Raw genomic sequence first — 21,468 nt, 5'->3', positions numbered from 1 at the left:
CTGTAGAGCTTGAACACAGAGCTTTTTGGGCCACTAAACTCCTCAACCTTGATCCCCAAGCTGAAGGAGAAAAAAGGTTGTTACAACTAAATGAGTTGGATGAATTTAGACTAGAGGCTTATGAAAGTGCGAAGATATACAAGGAGAAAGCTAAGAAGTGGCATGACAAGAAGATCACAAAGAAGGAATTCAAGCTAGGACAGCTTGTGCTCCTGTATAATTCGAGGCTTAAAATTTTCCCTGGCAAACTGAAGTCTAAATGGACTGGCCCATACTTGGTGACAAAGGTTTTTCCCTATGGGAGTATTGAACTGCTAGATGAGGCAACAAAGAATCAATTCACAACAAATGGTCACAGAGCAAAGCTGTATTTGGGAAGATAATTGGATAAGGAAAAAGAGGTTCAACACCTCCAGCCCTCTTAAAAAGAATTGAAAGATGTCAAGCTAGTGACAATAAAAGAGCGCTTGTTGGGAGGCAACCCAACCGGAGGTAGTTTTCTTTTCATAACTTTTTCAATAAGAGTGTTGAATAACTGCTATGTATTGCAAGAAGCTAATTTTGGGGTTGCACACCAAAAACAATCGAAGGGAGAATGCAAGATGCTAAGTTTGGTGTTCCACCAAAACTTCATTCTAACTTCCTGCACATTGCCAGTTCCAAGCAATCAAACAGATTATTCAACAACTTAACTATTTTTGTTTAGTCCCAATATCTTAACCTTTAGCAAGGACACAAAAGTTTGCCCAGAGTTAACCTGTTGAATCAGAAGAAGTAGCAAAGAATTAAGTGGGAATTAACCACCAATTGAAGGTCCCATGCATAAAGACTCAAAAAGGGGCACAACAGAAAGGAGAACAAAAGAAATGCAAACCAATAGGTTGTATCTATACTTAACCTTTACTGTTGGGAAATATTTTTGATTGATGTCTTGATAAAGTGTTTATTTAGTTCAAACAAATTCAAACTTCCCTTAGAATAAGTAGGCTAGTTTATGTGTGTGCTTGTGTGTCTATTTTCATTCTACAAGAAGCATGTGTTGTCCCCTGCATCTTTAAATTCAATAAAAGAACAGTTTGAATGTGAAGTAAAATAGTCTCTGTTAGTTAGAAGTGGAATAAAAGTAAATGGTGGTATGTGTGTGATTGTATAATAGCTCACTTTTAGTGAATAAAGAGCTAGGATATCTCCTTCTAAGTAAAGAGTGGCCCACTGTCTATGAATCTCAATTGAATTAAATTCCTTGGTTAGAAAGAAAAACAAAAAGAAGGAAAGAAAAAAAAAGAGATAGCCAAAAAGTGGCAGAACAAAAGAAAAACAAAAAGAAACAAAGCTGGACACCAATAGCTTGAACTTTGAAATATATGCCTGTGATGTCTTTGTACTAGGATCTGCTTGGATTAGTAAGCTCTTAGGAGTGCCTCAACACTCGGTGACTTGGGTTAACTAATCCGGGATCATCAGCTGAAAGTCCACTATCAAGAGCAACCTAACTACAAGGCATTTAGTAACCCAAAGAGGTGCTGGGCATCAATGTTTTAAAAAGGAATGTGAGCCAAGTGTCTATAGTGAATAATGTGTCAAGTATAAAGAAAAGAAAAGGAACTTGCTACACATGACACTCAAATAAAGCTTATGAACAAAGTAATAGCCAAGGATAAAGGAATAATGAGAGGTCATAGCAGTATGTCACTTGAAGCTTGAAGGAGACTTTCTAGGCCTAGGAGTCAATAAGAAGTGAATATTGGCATATCCACACAAAACCCCATGAACTATCAATAATACTCTGCTAGCATGAACATCCTCTTCTAATTCATTCTTTCTTCTCAATAAATCTTTTCTTGCTTGGGGACAAGCAAGCTTTAAGTTTGGTGTTGTGATGACAAGTCATCCTAGCCTATTTTAGCTAGTCTTTTTCTCTTGTTTTCATTAGAATTATGCACTTTCTTGAGCTACAAGCAAGCTAATTGATTAGATTTTCATGTTTCCCTTGATTGAACCATCCATATATGAATTCATGCCATTTCATGAGGTTTTATGCTATATTTGTTGCATATTATGAAAGATTGAATATCTCATGATTTTGAGCATAGCTTTGATGAGTTTGGTTGATTAATGATAGGTGAAGAAGGCATGGAGAAAGGTTGAAGCAAGAAGGAATGGCTAGGAGTGAAGAGAGGACAATGGAATAAGTGAAATTGAACCAGGAAGCAAGAAGCTGGACCTAAAGTTAGCATCAAACTTTTGCACAAACTTTTGGTTGAAAAGTTAGCCCCAACGTTAGCCCCTAACTTGGAGGCTAACGTTGGAACTTGAAAATTCTCCCCTGGGCTTCAAACGTTTGTGCCAACGTTAGCCCCCTAACTTTGAGGCTAACGTTGGCACATGGATTTCTCCCCTGGGCACCAAAAGTTTGCGCCAACGTTAGCCCCCTAACTTTGAGGCTAACGTTGGCACATGAATTCCTCCCTGGCCATCTAACGTTGGCACATGAATTACAATGGGGAAGGAGCAAAAGTTTGCGCCAACGTTAGCCCCCTAACTTGGTGGCTAACGTTGGCGCCACTAGCACACAAGGCATTGCCAACGTTAGGGTCAAAGTTAGACCCCTAACGTTGGCACCAACGTTCATACCAGCAAAATGTGCTGGCTGCTATGAAAAGTTGGAGCCAAAGTTAGACCCCTAACTTTGGCTCAAACTTTTGGTCCAACTTTTGCTAACCTCAAAACCGGTTCAATTGGTTCACTTTGGTTCCTCTCCAAACTTCAAGAGCAATCAACCAAGGCCTCTTTCAACCCAATTCCACCAAGAGCAAAGGCCCAACTCAAGGCTTGAAGATCATTTGAAGAAAGTGTATAAATAGGATAGAATTCAAGTTCTTCGGAGAGCTTTCCTTTTGAATTTTCATAATAGTTTTCGGAGAGCTTTTGTTATTGAGTGAACTTTAATTTCTTTGTTTCCATTGCTTTCAATTTCATTTTACATTTGTCTTGGATCTTGGATTGGAGAATTGAAGAAATTCTGTTTCAATCTCAATCTTGGATCTCTCTGTTTCTTTACTGTTAATTGAATTTCATTTCCGGTTAATTGCTCTTCATCTATTCTCTTTGCAATTTACAATTCCCTGGCAATTGTTCTTGTTGGATCTAGGAAGGCATTGAGATCTAGACTTGGTTTTCTAGTCTCTGGGTCCTGAGATCTGAATTTCCCATTTCACTTCTCTGTTTACTGCTTTCTATGTTCATTTACTTTTCTGCTTCATATCCGGTTCAACCCCAATTCCCTTTTACTCTTCTGTTTTATGCAATTTAACTTTTCCTTGTTTAAATCCAATCCCCAATTCCCTTTACAATTCCAGCCGTTTACATTTCTTGCACTTTAAGATTCCGCAATTTACATTTCTTGCATTCTAAGTTTCAGCTATTTAATTTCTTGTTCTTTAAGATTCAGCACTTTAATTCCCTGTTCTCTTTACTTCCATGCAATTTAATTTCTGCAAATCACAAATCACCCAACCAAAACTTGATTCGCTTGACTAAATCAACCACTAAACTAAAATTGCTCAATCCTTCAATCCCTGTGGGATCGACCTCACTCCCGTGAGTTTTTATTACTTGATGCGACCCGGTGCACTTGCCGGTTAGATTTGTGTGTTTTGGGAGAAATTTATTTTCCACCAAAATAACTCATCAGCTAGCACAGCTTGTGCGAGTGAATATGCTTGTAAATTTTTGTACCTGTGCGTATGCACACCCCTGTGAGTACTCACACTTTTAAAAATTTTCCTGGGCGTGCGCACGCACATCCCTATGCAGACGCACACGTCTTGTTTCTAAAATTTTACTTTGTTTTCAACTATTCTACCTTTCCAACATGGTTGCAAGATTCTCTAACACCATTTTTGGACTCTTGGGCCTAGTTTTGGACATTTAGAACATTGGGAAAGAATTTAATGGCTTTTTATGATATTATTTGGAAAACTTAGAAAACAGAGGCCTAGGTTTCTGGCGTGCTGAGGATGGTATGATGGTATGTGATGAATGATGTATGAGATGGGCACTGAGGGACCGTTGAGTTCGTAATTGGAAATGTGAATTTGTGGTGGTTGAGATGAGTCGAGGACTCAAATGTGTGATGAGGAATCACTGATGTATTAAAACTGTTTTCTGAAAAACCACTGTACTATTGTTTCATACTGAGATTTGTTAATACGCTATGCGCCTAGCAGGGACGGGGTTGGACCCCGCCTGTCGAGGTAGCGGCGGCGGCGTAAGCGCAGTGGTTCATCCCGCTAAAGTTGAGATGTGAGGTCTGTGGTAAGAGTATCCCGCTCGCATCCCTTCGGATCAATAGAGCGTGCAGGCGTCGGTACCTGGATAGTGATCCGAGCACTATATCTCGGGGGTTCCCATATGAGGATTCCGAAGGGCGACATCTCTATGGAGATGTGTCCAGTTGGCAGTTGAACTGACAATGTGATATCACAGCCAGTAGGATAGGCATTTATCATATGTATTTTCTATCTGTTTGTAAGCTTTGATTACTTGAAATGTCTTGCCTATTTGTATAACATGCCTATTTGCTTTTTGAATTATTTGCTGGTGCGCAGAAATTGTGATTACACTTTGATTATGTAAAATTCATCGCTCTTTCTTTCCCTGGTAATGGCGCCAAAAACATGATGCCAATACCATGGTTCACAACTTCGCACAACTAACCAGCAAGTGCACTGGGTCGTCCAAGTAATATCTTACGCGAGTAAGGGTCGAATCCCACGGAGATTGTTGGTATGAAGCAAGCTATGGTCACCTTGTAAATCTCAGTCATGCGGATATAAAATAGTAATGGGGTTTTCAAAAATAATTAATAAAATAGGGATAGAAATACTTATGTAAATCATTGATTAAAATTTCAGATAAGCGAATAGAGATGCTTTCGTTCCTCTGAACCTCTGCTTTCCTGCTATCTTCATCCAATCAGTCTTACTCCTTTCCATGGCTGGCTTTATGTAATGCATCACCATTGTCAATGGCTACTTTCGGTCTTCTCTCGGGAAAATGATCCAAATGCCCTGTCACGGCACGGCTAATCGTCTGGAGGCATCACCCTTGTCAATGGTTACATCCTATCCTCTCAAGGAAAATGGTCAACGCACGCTGTCACGGCACGGCTATTCATCTGTCGGTTCTCGATCATGCTGGAATAGGATTTACTATCCTTTTGCGTCTGTCACTACGCCCAGCAATCGCGAGTTTGAAGCTCATCACAGTCATTCAATCATTGAATCCTACTCGGAATACCACAGACAAGGTTTAGACTTTCCGGATTCTCTTGAATGCCGCCATCATTCTAGCTTACACCACGAAGATTCCGATTAAGAGATCTAAGAGATACTCATTCAGTCGAAGGTAGAACGGAAGTGGTTGTCAGGCACGCGTTCATAGGGAATGATGATGATTGTCACGTTCATCACATTCAGGTTGAAGAGCAAATGAATATCTTAGAAACGAAATAAGATGAATTGAATAGAAAACAGTAGTACTTTGCATTAATCTTTGAGGAACAGCAGAGCTCCACACCTTAATCTATGGAGTGCAGAAACTCTACCGTTGAAAATACATAAGTAATGATGAAGTTCATTGGTCTCGGCCCCAGAGCGGAACCGGAGTGACCAAGATTACTATGATCCGAAGATAAAACTCAGGATCTCAAATACAATAGTAAAAAGTCCTATTTATAATAAACTAGCTACTAGGGTTTACAGAAGTAAGTAATTGATGCATAAATCCACTTCCGGGGCCCACTTGGTGTGTACTTAGACTGAGCTTGAAGTCTACACGTGGAGAGGTCATTCTTGGAGTTGAACGCCAGTTTTTGTGCCAGTTTGGGCGTTGAACTCCACTTTGCAGCTTGTTTCTGGCGCTGGACGCCAGAATTGGGCAGAGAGCTGGCGTTGAACACCCGTTTGCGTCATCTAAACTTGGAAAAAGTATGGACTATTAAACATTTCTGGAAAACCCTAGATGTCTACTTTTCAATGCAATTGGAAGCACGCCATTTCGAGTTTTGTAGCTCCATAAAATCCATTTTGAGTGCAAGGAGGTCAGAATCCAACAGCATCAGCAGTCCTTCTTCAACCTCTGAATCTGATTTTTGCTCAAGTCCCTCAATTTCAGCCAGAAAATACCTGAAATCACAGAAAAACACACAAACTCATAGTAAAGTCCAGAAATGTGAATTTAACATAAAAACTAATGAAAACATCCCTAAAAGTAACTAGATTCTACTAAAAACATACTAAAAACAATGCCAAAAAGCGTATAAATTATCCGCTCACCGCAACACCAAACTTAAATTGTTGCTTGTCCCCAAGCAACTGAAAATCAAATAGGATAAAAAGAAGAGAATATACTATAAATTCCAAACTATCAATGAAACAGAGCTTCAATCATATGAGCGGGACTTATAGCTTTTTGCCTCTTGAATAGTTTTGGCATCTCACTTCATCCATTGAAGTTCAGAATGATTGGCATCTATAGGAACTCAGAATTTAGATAGTGTTATTGACTCTCCTAGTTCAGTATGATGATTCTTGAACACAGCTATTTTATGAGTCTTGGCCGTGGCCCTAAGCACTTTGTTTTCCAGTATTACCACCGGATACATAAATGCCACAGACACATAATTGGGTGAACCTTTTCAGATTGTGACTCAGCTTTGCTAAAGTCCCCAATTAGAGGTGTCCAGGGTTCTTAGGCACACTCTTTTTTTTGCTTTGGACCTTGACTTTAACCGCTCAGTCTCAAGTTTTCACTTGACACCTACACGCCACAAGCACATGGTTAGGGACAGCTTGGTTTAGCCGCTTAGACCAGGATTTTATTCCTTTAGGCCCTCCTATCCACTGATGCTCAAAGCCTTGGGATCCTTTTTATTTGCCCTTGCCTTTTGGTTTTAAGGGTTATTGGCTTTTTGCTCTTGCCTCTTGGTTTTAAGAGCTTTTGGCTTTTTCTGCTTGCTTTTTCTTTTTCTTTCTATTTTTTTTTCGCCTATTTTTTTTTTCTGCAAGCTTTATTTTTTTGCTGCTTTTTCTTGCTTCAAGAATCATTTTTATGATTTTTCAGATTATCAAATAACATGTCTCCTAGTCATCATTCTTTCAAGAGCCAACATATTTAACATTCTTAAACAACAACTTCAAAAGACATATGCACTGTTCAAGCATACATTCAGAAAACAAGAAGCATTGTCACCACATCAATATAATTAAGCTAAGTTCAAGGATAAATTTGAAACTCATGTACTTCTTGTTCTTTTGAATTAAAACATTTTTCATTTAAGAGAGGTGATGGATTCATAGGACCTTCATAACTTTAAGACAAAGTTACTAACTACTAATGATCATGTAATGAAGACACAAACATAGATAAGCACATAACATAGAAAATGAAAAACAGAGAATGTAAGAATAAGGAATGAGTCCACCTTAGTGATGGTGGCGTTTCCTTCTTGAGGAACCAATGATGTCCTTGAGCTCTTCTATGTCTCTTCCTTGTCTTTGTTGCTCCTCCCTCATTGCTTTTTGATCTTCTCTTATTTCATGAAGGATGATGGAGTGTTCTTTATGTTCCACCCTTAGTTGTCCCATATTGGAACTCAATTCTCCTAGGGAGGTGTTGATTTGCTCCCAATAGTTTTGTGGAGGAAAATGCATTTGAGGCATCTCCGGGATCTCATGGTGATGAGCTTCATACGCCTCTTGAGCTCCATGAATGGGCTCTCTCGCTTGCTCCATCTTTTTCTTAGTGATGGGCTTGTCCTCTTTAATGAGGATATCTCCCTCTATGTCAATCCCAGCCGAATTGCATAGGTGGCAAATGAGGTGAGGAAAGGCTAACCTTGCCATAGTGGAGGACTTGTCAGCCACCTTGTAGAGTTCTTGAGGTATAATCTCATGAACTTCCACCTCTTCTCTAATCATGATGCTATGGATCATGATGGCCCGGTCTATAGTAACTTCAAACCGGTTGCTAGTGGGAATGATTGAGCATTGAATGAACTCCAACCATCCTCTAGCTACGGGCTTAAGGTCCAGTCTTCTTAGTTGAACCGGTTTGCCTTTTGAGTCAATCTTCCATTGAGCTCCTTCTACACATATGTCCATAAGGACTTGGTCCAACCTTTGATCAAAGTTGACTCTCCTTGTGTAGGGGCGTGCGTTCTCTTCCATGTTTGGCAAGTTGAACGCCAACCTCACATTTTCCGGACTAAAATCTAAGTATTTCCCCTGAAGCATTGTAACATAGTTCTTTGGATCCGGGTTCTTACTTTGATCATGGTTCTTGGTGATCCATGCATTAGCATAGAACTCTTGAACCATTAGGATGCCGACTTGTTGGATGGGATTTGTTAGAACTTCCCAACCTCTTCTTTGAATTTCATGTCGGATCTCTGGATACTCATTTCTTTTGAGTTTGAAAGGGACCTCAGGGATCACCTTCTTCTTGGCCACAACATCATAGAAGTGGTCTTGATGGGCTTTGGAGATGAACCTTTCCATCTCCCATGACTCGGAGGTGGAAGCTTTTGTCTTCCCTTTTCCTTTTCTAGAGGATTCTCTGGTCTTAGGTGCCATCAATGGTAATGGAAAAACAAAAAGCTTATGCTTTTACCACACCAAACTAAGAATATTGCTCGCCCTCGAGCAGTAAAAGAGAGGATAGATGAAGCAGAAGAAGAAATAGAGGAGACGAAGAAGGGGTTGTGTTTCGGCCAAGAAGAGAAGAGAGGGTTGTGTTGTGTGAATTTGAAGAAGAATGGAGGGCTTTATATAGGGAAGGGAGGGGGGAAGGTTCGGCCATTTAGGGTGGGTTTGGGTGGGAAATTGATTTTGAATTTTGAAGGTAGGTGGAGTTTATGAGGTAGGTTTATGGGGAAGAGTGGATGGATGTGAGTGGTGAAGAGGTGATGGGGAAGAGAGATTGAGGTGATTGGTGAAGGGTTTTGGGGAAGAGTGTTTATGGGATTGTGTGAAAGAGGGGTGAGAAGAAGTGAGTGGAGGTAGGTGGGGATCCTGTGGGGTCCACAGATCCTGAGGTGATCCTGTGGGGTCCACAGATCCTGAGGTGTTCAAGGATTTACAACCTTGCACCAACTTAGGCATGTAAAATGCCCTTGCACACAACTCTGGGCGTTCAGCGCCAGGTTGGTGCCCATTTTGGGCGTTCAACGCCCATTTGTTGGCAATTTCTGGCGTTGAACGCCAGAACCATGCTTGTTCTGGGCGTTCAGTGCCAGCTCTTCTCTAGGGTGCATTTCTGGCGTTCAAACGCCCAAATGAGGCCCATTTTGGGTGTTCAGCGCCCAGATACTGCTCATTTTGGGCGTTTAGCGCCAGAAGCATGCTCTGTTCTGGCGTTGAACGTCAGACAGGTGCTTCCTCCAGGGTGTGATTTTTCTTCTGCTGTTTTTGATTCCGTTTTCAATTTTTATTTTTATTTTGTGACTCCACATGATCATGAACCTATAAAGACATATAACTAAGAAAAATATAGTTAGATAAATAAAAATTGGGTTGCCTCCCAACAAGCGCTTCTTTAATGTCAATAGCTTGACAGTGGGCTCTCATGGAGCCTCACAGATGTTCAGAGCATTGTTGAAACTCCCCAACACCAAACTTAGAGTTTGGATATGGGAGTTCAACACCAAACTTAGAGTTTGGTTGTGGCCTCCCAACACCAAACTTAGAGTTTGACTGTAGGGGCTTTGTTTGACTCTGCTTTGAGGGAAGCTTCTTCTGCTTCCTCTCCATGGATGCAGAGAGAGATCCTTGAGTTGTACACACAAGGTTGTCCTCATTCAATTGAAGGATTAATTCTCCTCTGTCCACATCAATCACAGCTCTTGCTGTAGCTAGGAAAGGTCTTCCTAGGATGATGGATTCATCCTCTTCCTTTCCAGTATCTAAGACTATGAAATCAGCAGGGATGTAAAGGCCTTCAACCTTTACTAACACGTCCTCTACTTGTCCATAAGCCTGTTTTCTTGAATTGTCTGCCATTTCTAATGAGATTTTAGCAGCTTGCACCCCATAGATTCCCAGTTTCTCTATTACAGAGAGGGGTATGAGGTTTATCCCTGAACCAAGGTCACACAGAGCCTTAAAGATCATGGTGCCTATGGTACAAGGTATTATGAACTTTCCAGGATCCTGTCTCTTCTGAGGCAATGTCAGTTGATCCAGATCACTTAGTTCATTGGTGAACAAGGGAGGTTCATCTTCCCAAGTCTTAATACCAAATAATTTGGCATTCAGCTTCATGATTGCACCAAGAAACTTGGCAGATTGCTCTTCAGTAACATCCTCATTCTCTTCAGAAGAGGAGTACTCATCAGAGCTCATGAATGGCATAAGGAGGTTCAATGGAATCTCTATGGTCACTAGATGAGTCTCAGATTCCTTTGGTTCCTCAGAGGGAAGCTCCTTATTGATCACTGGACGTCCCAGGAGGTCTTCCTCCTTGTGATTCACGTCCTCCACTCCCTCATTGGGTTCAGCCATTTTGGTTATGTCAATGGCCTTGCACTCTCCTTTTGGATTTTCTTCTGTATTGCTTGGGAGAGTGCTAGGAGGGATTTCAGTGATCCTTTTACTCAGCTGGCCCACTTGTGCTTCCAAATTTCTAATGGAAGACCTTGTTTCATTCATGAAACTCACAGTGGCCTTAGATAGATCAGAGACTAAGTTTGCTAAGCTAGATGGGTTCTGCTCAGAATTCTCTGTCTGTTGCTGAGTGGATGATGGAAAAGGCTTGCTATTGCTAAACCTGTTTCTTCCACCATTATTAAAGCCTTGTTGAGGCTTTTGATCCTTCCAAGAGAAATTTGGATGATTTCTCCATGATGAATTATAGGTGTTTCCATAAGGTTCACCTAAGTAATTCACTTCTGCTATTGCAGGGTTCTCAGGATCATAAGCTTCTTCTTCAGAAGATGCCTCTTGAGTACTGTTGGATGCAGCTTGCATTCCATTCAGACTCTGAGAAATGATATTGACTTGCTGAGTCAATATTTTGTTCTGAGCCAATATGGCATTCAGAGTATCAACCTCAAGAACTCCCTTCTTCATAGGCGTCCCATTATTCACAGGATTCCTTTCAGAAGTGTACATGAACTGGTTATTTGCAACCATGTCAATGAGTTCTTGAGCTTCTGCAGGCGTTTTCTTTAGGTGAATGGATCCACCTGTAAAAGTATCCAATGACATCTTTGATAGCTCAGATAAACCATCATAGAATATATCCAGGATGGTCCATTCTGAAAGCATGTCAGAAGGCCACTTTTTGGTCAACTGTTTGTATCTTTCCCAAGCTTCATAGAGGGATTCACCATCTTTTTGTTTGAAGGTTTGAACATCCACTCTAAGCTTGCTCAGCTTTTAAGGAGGAAAGAACTTGGCTAAGAAAGCCGTGACCAGCTTATCCCAAGAGTTCAGGCTGTCTTTAGGTTGAGAGTCCAACCATATTCTAGCTCTGTCTCTTACAGCAAAAGGGAAAAGCATGAGCCTGTAGACTTCAGGATCTACTCCATTAGTCTTAACAGTATCACATATCTGCAAGAATTCAGTTAAGAACTGAAAAGGATCTTCAGATGGAAGTCCATGAAACTTGTAGTTCTGCTGCATCAGAGAAACTAATTGAGGTTTCAACTCAAAGTTGTTTGCTCCAATGGCAGGAATGGAGATGCTTCTTCCATGTAAATTGGAATTAGGTGCAGTAAAGTCACCAAGCATTCTCCTTGCATTATTGTTGTTGGGTTCGGCTGCCATCTCCTTTACTTGTTTGAAATTTTCAATAAGGTTTTCTCTGGATTGTTGTAATTTAGCTTCTCTTAGTTTCCTCTTCAGAGTCCTTTCAGGTTCTGGATCAGCTTCAACAAGAATGCCTTTTTCTTTGTCCCTGCTCATAAGAAAGAGAAGAGAAAAAGAAAAGAAGAGGAGTCATCTATGTCACAGTAAGAGGTTCCTTATTGTTAGTAGAAGAAGAGAAGAAGAAGAAAAAAATTTGAACACAGATAGAAGAGGGGGGTTCGAATTTGGTGAGTGATGTGAGGAAGAGATGTTAGTAGATGAATAAATAAATAGAATAAGAGGAGAGAGGGAGAGGATTTTCGAAAATAATTTTTGAAAAAGAGTTAGTGATTTTCGAAAATAGTTTTTGAAAAATGTTAGTAATTTTCGAAAATTAAGATTTAAAAAAAATTGAAATAATTAGTTAATTAAAAAGAAATTTTTGAAAAAGAGGGAAGATATTTTCAAAAATTAGAGAGAGAGAGTTAGTTAGGTGGTTTTGAAAAAGATAAGAAACAAATAAAAAGTTAGTTAGTTAGTTGAAACAAATTTTTAAAAGATAAGAAGTTAGGAAGTTAGAAGAGATATTTTGAAATCAATTTTTTTTGAAAAAGATGAGATAAGAAGATATTTTTGAAAAAATATTATAGGAATTAGTTTTTGAAAAGATTTGAATTTTTAAAATCACAATTAATGACTTGATTCACAAGAAATCACAAGATATGATTCTAGAACTTAAAGTTTGAATCTTTCTTAACAAGTAAGTAACAAACTTGAAATTTTTGAATCAAAACATTAATTGATTATGTTATTTTCGAAAATTTGATATAACATTAAGAAAAAGATTTTTGAAAAATATTTTTGAAATTTTCGAAAATAACTAAGAAAAATGAAAAAGATTTGATTTTTGAAAAAGATTTTGAAAAAGATAAGATTTTTAAATTGAAAATTTGATTTGACTCATAAAAACAACTAGATTTTTTAAAAACTTTTGAAAAAGTCAAATCTAATTTTCGAAATTTTAAGAGTCAAAAAGGGAAAGATATTTTTTTTTATTTTTGAATTTTTAATGATGAGAGAGAAAAATTAAAACATCATTTTCATGTTTTTCTCTTTTATTTTTGAATCAAAACAAGGCATGCATGCAAGAACACTATGAATGTCAAGATGAACACCAAGAACACTATGAAGATCATGATGAACATCAAGAACACATTTTTGAAAAATTTTTAATGCAAAGAAAACATGCAAGACACCAAACTTAGAAATCTTTAATGCTTAGGCACTAAGAATTCAAGAATGCATATGAAAAACAAGAAAAGACACAAAACATGCAAATGCAAAGATCAAACAAGAAGACTTACCAAGAACAACTTGAAGATCATGAAGAACACTATGAATGCATGATTTTTTTCGAAAAATGCAAGATACATATGCAATTGACACCAAACTTATAACATGACTCAAGACTCAAACAAGAAACACAAAATATTTTTGATTTTTATGATTTTATGATTTTTTTGTATTTTCTTTTTAATTTTTCAAAAATCATTTTGAAAAAGAAAAATAAGGATTCCAAAAATTTTTAATATGAATTCCAGGAATCTTATGCTCTTTAGTCTAAAGCTCCAATCAAAGGGTCAGGCATGGCTTAATAGCCAGCCAAGCTTTAGCATGTAACAGGTAGATCATGAACAGTAGTAGGTGGATTAGCACCAACTAGCTTGCTCTTGATAACAAATTGGAAGCCTCAGTCCAAATGAATTTAGACATGGCTTTACAGCCAGCCAGGCTTCACATGCTTCATGAAACACTAGAATTCATTCTTAAAAATTTTGAATAAAATTATAAAATTTTTGAAAACATTTTTATTTTAAAAAAATTTTTCGAAAACAAAGGAGAAAATTTTGAAAGATTTTTTTGAAAAATTTTTGAAAATAAAACAAAAAGAAAATTACCTAATCTGAGCAACAAGATGAACCGTTAGTTGTCCAAACTCGAATAATCCCCGGCAACGGCGCCAAAAACTTGGTGCGCAGAAATTGTGATTACACTTTGATTATGTAAAATTCATCACTCTTTCTTTCCCTGGTAATGGCGCCAAAAACATGATGCCAATACCATGGTTCACAACTTCGCACAACTAACCAGCAAGTGCACTGGGTCGTCCAAGTAATACCTTACGTGAGTAAGGGTTGAATCCCACGGAAATTGTTGGTATGAAGCAAGCTATGGTCACCTTGTAAATCTCAGTCAGGCGGATATAAAATAGTAATGGGGTTTTCGAAAATAATTAATAAAATAGGGATAGAAATACTTATGTAAATCATTGGTGAGAATTTCAGATAAGCGAATAGAGATGCTTTCGTTCCTCTGAACCTCTGCTTTCCTGCTATCTTCATCCAATTAGTCTTACTCCTTTCCATGGCTGGCTTTATGTAATGCATCACCTTTGTCAATGGCTACTTTCGGTCTTCTCTCGGGAAAATGATCCAAATGCCCTGTCACGGCACGGCTAATCGTCTGGAGGCATCACCCTTGTCAATGGTTACATCCTATCCTCCCAGTGAAAATGGTCAACGCACCTTGTCACGGCACGGCTATTCATCTGTCGGTTCTCGATCATGCTGGAATAGGATTTACTATCCTTTTGCGTCTGTCACTACGCCCAGCAATCGCAAGTTTGAAGCTCGTCACAGTCATTCAATCATTGAATCCTACTCGGAATACCACAGACAAGGTTTAGACTTTCTGGATTCTCTTGAATGCCGCCATCATTCTAGCTTACACCACGAAGATTCCGATTAAGAGATCTAAGAGATACTCATTCAGTCGAAGATAGAACGGAAGTGATTGTCAGGCACGCGTTCATAGGGAATGATGATGATTGTCACGTTCGTCACATTCAGGTTGAAGAGCAAATGAATATCTTAGAAACGAAATAAGATGAATTGAATAGAAAACAGTAGTACTTTGCATTAATCTTTGAGGAACAGCAGAGCTCCACACCTTAATCTATGGAGTGCAGAAACTCTACCGTTGAAAATACATAAGTAATGATGAAGTTCATTGGTCTCGGCCCCAGAGGGAAACCGGAGTGACCAAGACTACTATGATCCGAAGATAAAACTCAGGATCTCAAATACAATAGTAAAAAGTCCTATTTATAATAAACTAGCTACTAGGGTTTACAGAAGTAAGTAATTGATGCATAAATCCACTTCCGGGGCCCACTTGGTGTGTGCTTGGGCTGAGCTTGAAGTCTACACGTGGAGAGGTCATTCTTGGAGTTGAACGCCAATTTTTGTGCCAGTTTGGGCGTTGAACTCCACTTTGCAGCTTGTTTCTGGCGCTGGACGCCAGAATTGGGCAGAGAGCTGGCGTTGAACGCCAGTTTGCGTCATCTAAACTTGGGCAAAGTATGGACTATTATACATTGCTGGAAATCCCTGGATGTCTAATTTTCAATGCAATTGAAAGCACGCCATTTCGAGTTCTGTAGCTCCAGAAAATCCATTTTGAGTGCAGGGAGGTCAGAATCCAACAGCATCAACAGTCCTTCTTCAACCTCTGAATCTGATTTTTGCTCAAGTCCCTCAATTTCAGCCAGAAAATACCTGAAAACACAGAAAAACACACAAACTCATAGTAAAGTCCAGAAATATGAATTTAACATAAAAACTAATGAAAACATCCCTAAAAGTAACTAGAATCTACTAAAAACATACTAAAAATAATGCCAAAAAGTGTATAAATTATCCGATCATCATTTGCCTTATATGCTTCTACTTGTGTTTTACTTGCATTGTATATTACCTGCGTTTTCTACTAGGATTGAGGAGGTTCGGAAGGCGGTGGCGATGGGATCACATGGAGGATCGGTTGGTGAAGGCTGTGGGACAGCGATGTTTGGTTAGAGTAGAAATCCCCTAAGATAGATTACCCGGTTTATTCATGCTAAGGTTTACATATTTATGCTTATCTATTTTATCATGCCTTAAGTTTGAATCTCGTGATGGATATGGAGATTAGGATTGCCTTTGGCGTCCTGGGGTCTTATATCCTACATCACTGGGCACTGTTACCATACTGAGAACCTCCGATTCTCATACTATATTTCTGTTGAATTTTTCAGGTGCAGGTCGCAACCTACCTCGGTGAGTTGTCTGATTGGTGACAGAAGTGGAGGATCAGGATATCTGTTTGAGTCTTTTTGGCTTATTTTGTATATGTCTCTTACTTTTGTATTTTGTTTTGCCTAGAGGCTTGTATTCGAGAGAACAAAACTTGTATAAGCTGTTTTTACTGTCTGGTTCTTTTGGTCTGTATATGGCTAGCCGGCTTAAACTCCACGAGCCGTGGCTAGATTCTTATGGTATTATACTATTATATTTAGATATATCTTATCTGTATCTTGTGCTTTAAGTTAGTAGCTTCGCTAGTACGTTTTGTGCTTTTGAAATCCTGTTTTTGAGCTATATCCTCCATCGGGCTTCTAGATTATACTATTCTTTCTATATATATATATATATATATATATATATATATATATATATATATATATATATATATATATATATATCTTAGAACTGTCGTAATCTCTGATTAACATTTTCTTTACGACGCGAGGTAAAGCTTAGGCTAATTAGGGTGTTACACTGGGAGTGTCGTGTATATATTAGCTAAGTAGGTTCGACGAGGATGTAAACTGACTTGATCTTTTGTGAATGCTATATGTTTTGTTATAGTGTACATGATGTATATTATCAGCTGTGTTATATGTTTCTTTATGCTTCCTTATTATTTCTATCAGTGTGTGCTTATTTATTTTACTCCATCGCTCGCAACGATATAAATTAAATAGAAAAAAAAGTTACTCGTAAAATTGGCATCACTATAACAAGGAACAAGCTCATATATTAAATAATAGTTAATAATTAAGAAGGACAAGTTAGTAACACTTAGCTTCTTGTATGATCATGGCATACTGGGAGTTGGTTCGTTAGAATCATTATTTCAAAATACAATCTTTTAGGTTTAGAATTTATTATTCTATTTTATTTTCAAATCAAATTAGGTTAGATATAAAAGGAAAAATATTTAGCCCCTCGGACTACCTTTTCTTTCTCTACCTCATTCTAGTTTTCAGAGATTTTGGAATCCTAGTTTTTCTCTGAGTCATGAGCAACTAAACCTCCCCTGTTAAGGTTAGGAATTGTGGTTGATAAAAGTGTGTTTTGTATTTTTATTGAAAATCTTGAGAATTGGGTACATGCTCATGTATTAATTGTGTAAACCATATGCATTGATTGTGTATATATTACACTTTGAAAAAAAAAAGCAATAAAAAGGGGACGAAGGCCCCAAAGGAAAGTAAAAAGAATAATGCATATGTATGTGATTGAATTGAATGCATGAATGTGTGTGAAAAGTGAGATAATGGGTAGCTAGGCTTGATATTAGAATTGTATAGGTTGTTATATGTTTTTGGTGAGAGCTTAGGTTAATCAAAGAATCAAATTCTAGCTCACTTAACCATATATACCCTTACCTTTATTGTAGCCCCATTATAACCTTGAAAAATCCTCATGATATTTGTATGCATGCATTGAATAATTATTTATTGTTAGATGAAGAACAAATCTTAGAAAGCATAATTAGAGGAGAATTGAGTGAATCAATCCTATACACCTGAGCGATTAAAGAGTATACACATCCGGTGAAGGGTTCGATTGCTTAATTCTATGTTTCCACCTATGATTATCTCTTATCTTGCAAGTTTGTAAATTCTTTTCTATAACTCAATTCAATTGTGAATTTGACTAGGTTGCTATTGTTTTGTCCCTTTTTGCTTATCTATGTATTCTTGGAAATTGATTTGTTTTGACTAAGTAGATGCATATAGATGACTAGATAGTATTAAAAAAGTAGTTGCATGCATGTAGATGGATTGCATACAGATGGTTTGTATTGAATAAATATTGATACCCCTTTCTTATCTTTCTTTATGTCTAGCATGAGGACATGCTATTGTTTAAGTATGGTGGTGCGGAATTTAAAGTCCATTCACTAACCGACAAATGTACCGGATCGTACCAAGTAAAACCTCAGGTGAGTGAGGGTCGATTCCTCCGACAGGATCGGCGCTTTTGGGTGACAAATTTCTAATCCCAACACTTTTGTATTTCATTTTTAGGTCTTTTAGGAATTTTTGTTGCATTTCCTTAGTTTGCATATACATATATAATAAGCTTAGTCAAAATAATGAAATTTTCCAATTTCTTACACCAAACCAAGCATTCCAAACCTCTAAATAGCTACCAAAACACCAGAAAATCTTATTTAACATACTAGACTACTGATTAAACTCATCAAACCAAAATAAACATGAAATTAAACTAATTTTACCAATATGTACAAAAGAGAAAAATGAAAGGATGTTACCATGGTGGGGTGTCTCCCACCTAACACTTTTATTTATTGTCCTTAAGTTGGACTTATGGGGAGCTCTTCATCAAGGTGGCTTGTGCTTGAACCCATCCTCGAACACCCACCAATGCTTGGTGATGAGCGGATAATTTATACCCTTTTTGGCATTGTTTTTAGGTAATTTTAGTATGTTTTAGTTACTTTTTATTATATTTTTATTAATTTTTATGAAAAAATCACATTTCTAGACTTTACTATGAGTTTGTGTGTTTTTCTATAATTTCAGGTATTTTTTGGCTGAAATTGAGGGACCTGAGCAAAAATCTGATTCAAAGGCTGAGAAAGGACTGCAGATGCTGTTGGATGCTGACCCTCCTGCACTCGAAATGGATTTTCTGGAGATACAAAAGCCCAATTGGCGCGAATGGAATTGTGCTAGAAAGTAGACATCTTGGGTTTTCTAGCAATATATAATAGTCCATACTTTGCCCGAGATTTGATGGCCCAAACTGGCGTTAAACGCCAGCCAGAGACCCTTTTTCTGGCATAAAATGCCAGAACTGGCACACTTTTTGGCATTAAACGCCCATTTTGGCACCCAGGGTGGCGTTTAACTCCAATTTGAGGCATATGCACGTGAAAGCTTCAATTCTCAGCCCAAGCACACACCAAGTGGGCCCCAAAAGTGGATTTCTGCACTATCTGTACTTAGTTACTCATTTTCTATAAACCTAAGTTACTAGTTTAGTATAAAAACTACTTTTAGAGATTCAATTTGTAACTCATGACATTTTACATCTCATATTGTATTTTCTACGGCATGAGTCTCTAAACCCCATAGGTGGGGGTGAGGAGCTCTGCTGTGTCTCAATGGATTAATGCAATTACTATTGTTTTCTATTCAATCACGCTTGATTCTGTTCTAAGATACTCACTCGTACTTCAATATAGAGAATATGATGATCCTTGACACTCATCATCATTCTCAAACTTATGAACGCGTGCTTGACAACCACTCCCGTTCTACCTGAGCTCGACGTAGTCATTGGGCGACAGTTTGAGTGCGTATATCTTGGGTCTCTAATCCACGGACTGAGTCCGTGGGATTAAAACCTTCGTGGTAGAGGCTAGAACCAATTGGCAGCATTCCTGAGATCCAAAAAGTCTAAACCTTGTCTGTGGTATTCTGAGTAGGATCTGGAACGGGATGACTGTGACAAGCTTCAAACTCACGAATGTTGGGCACAGTGACAGTGTGCAAAAGGATAGAGAGATCCTATTCCGACTCAAGTGAGAACTGACAGATGATTAGCCGTGCGGTAGCTGTACATGGTATTTTTCATCCGAGACGAGAGATCCGACAGTTGATTAGCCGTACAGAAACCGTGCCTGGTATTTTTTATCCGAGAAGACGGATGGTAGCCGTTGACAACGGTGATCCACCAATATACATCTTGCCATTGAAGAAAGCCATGTGTGTTTGGAGAAGAAGACAGTAGAAAAGCAGAGATTCAGATGATAGATCATCTCCGAAACCTCAACATGTTCCTCATTACTGAATCACAAGTACCATTTATTTCATGTTATTTAATTTTCTTAAACAAAATCATTTTTATCATTAATCTCCTGACTAAGATTTAGAAGATAACCATAGCTTGCTTCAAGCCGACAATCTCCGTGGGATCGACCCTTACTCACGTAAGGTATTACTTGGACGACCCAATGCACTTGCAGGTTAGTTGTGCGGAGTTGTGAAAAGTGTAATCACAATTTCGTGCACCAAGTTTTTGGCGCCGTTGCTGGGGATTGTTCGAGTTTGGACAACTGACGGTTCATCTTGTTGCTTAGATTTGGAAAAATTTAATTTTTTCGGTTGGTTTAGAGTCACTAAAATTGAGTCTTCTATTATTGTTTTTGTTAAAATTTTAAAATCCTTGTTTTTTTTTCTAGATTTTTTTCAAAATTTTTTTAATAAATAGAAAAAAACCAATATAATAATAATTGAGTCTTCTGTTTGAGTTTAGTTTCATGTTTTAAGTTTGGTGTCAATTGCATGTTTTTATTTTCCTTCAATTTTTCGAATTATATGTTCTTTTTATTCTTTATATTTTTGAGTTTTATGTTCCTTGTTCTTTCTTGATCTTCAAGTTGTTTTTGTTTATTTTCCTTGTTTGATCTTTAGTTTTTCTTGTTTTGTGTCTTTCCTTGTTTTTCTTGTGCATTTTCAAATTATTAGTGTCCAAGGTATAAAAATCTTTAAGTTTGGTGTCCTTTGCGTTTTTATTTTCTTAAAGATTTCCAAAATGTGTTCTTGGTGTTCATCTTGATCTTCAAAGTGTTCTTGGTGTTCATCTTGACATTCAAAGCTTTCTTGTTTACTTTCTTTATTTTGATCTAAAATTATAAGTTTGGTGTCATTTTATTGTTTTTCTCTTTCCCTCATTAAATTAAAAAAAAAAACTATATCTTTTCCTTTATTTACTCATCATTTTCGTATTCCTTAGGTTGATTTAGTCAAAATTTTTAAAATATGGTAGTTTCTTGTTGTAAAGTTAAAATTCCAATTTTAAAAATTTATCTTTTTTAAATCTTTTTCAAAACAAATTCTTTTTCAATTTCCTTTTTTATGTTTTTCAAAAATCTTTTATAAAATTTTTCAAAATCTTTTTCTTTTTTTTAATTTTCGAATTGCTTGTCCTATTTTATTATTTTGATTGAAAAATTTTAAGTTTGGTGTTTTCTTGTTAAGAAAGTTTTAACCTTTAAAATTTTAAAATCATATCTTTTTTAAATCTTTTCTTTTATTTATTTATTTTCTTACAAGTATCTTTAATTTTAAGACATATCCTTTTCAAAACTTCCTAACCACTTTCTCTCTCTTCATTTTTCGAAAATCCTCACCCATAATTTTTCAAATCTTTTTAATTAATTAATTAATTTAGTTTTCTAATTTCTTTTATTTCTCTTCTTTCAAATTTTCGAAACTTATACCATTTTTCCCATTTACTTCATTTTAATTTCCTTAATTTAAAAAAAATAAATAATAAATAAAATTTTTATTTTACAATCCACATCATCTCCCTTTCTCCATCATGGACCTAAGTGGAAATGAATAGTCCAAAAGGACTCTGGGGTCGTATGCTAACCCCACTACTGCTTCATATGGGAGTAGTATCTGTATACCCCCCAT

The 21,468-nt window shown here is 37.5% G+C and overlaps 1 non-coding gene across 1 annotated transcript; it reads left to right on the top strand.

Moving 5' to 3' along the window:
* Positions 1 to 11,321: 11,321 nt before the first annotated feature.
* Positions 11,322 to 11,429, top strand: LOC112781070 (small nucleolar RNA R71). Its single transcript, XR_003191867.1, has one exon. It is a non-coding gene; the product is annotated as a small nucleolar RNA R71 (small nucleolar RNA).
* Positions 11,430 to 21,468: the final 10,039 nt, after the last annotated feature.

Source organism: Arachis hypogaea, chromosome 19 (genome assembly GCF_003086295.3).
Source record: "Arachis hypogaea cultivar Tifrunner chromosome 19, arahy.Tifrunner.gnm2.J5K5, whole genome shotgun sequence".
Classification (NCBI taxonomy): Eukaryota; Viridiplantae; Streptophyta; class Magnoliopsida; order Fabales; family Fabaceae; genus Arachis; species Arachis hypogaea.
This window is presented reverse-complemented; position numbering and strand designations above follow the sequence as displayed.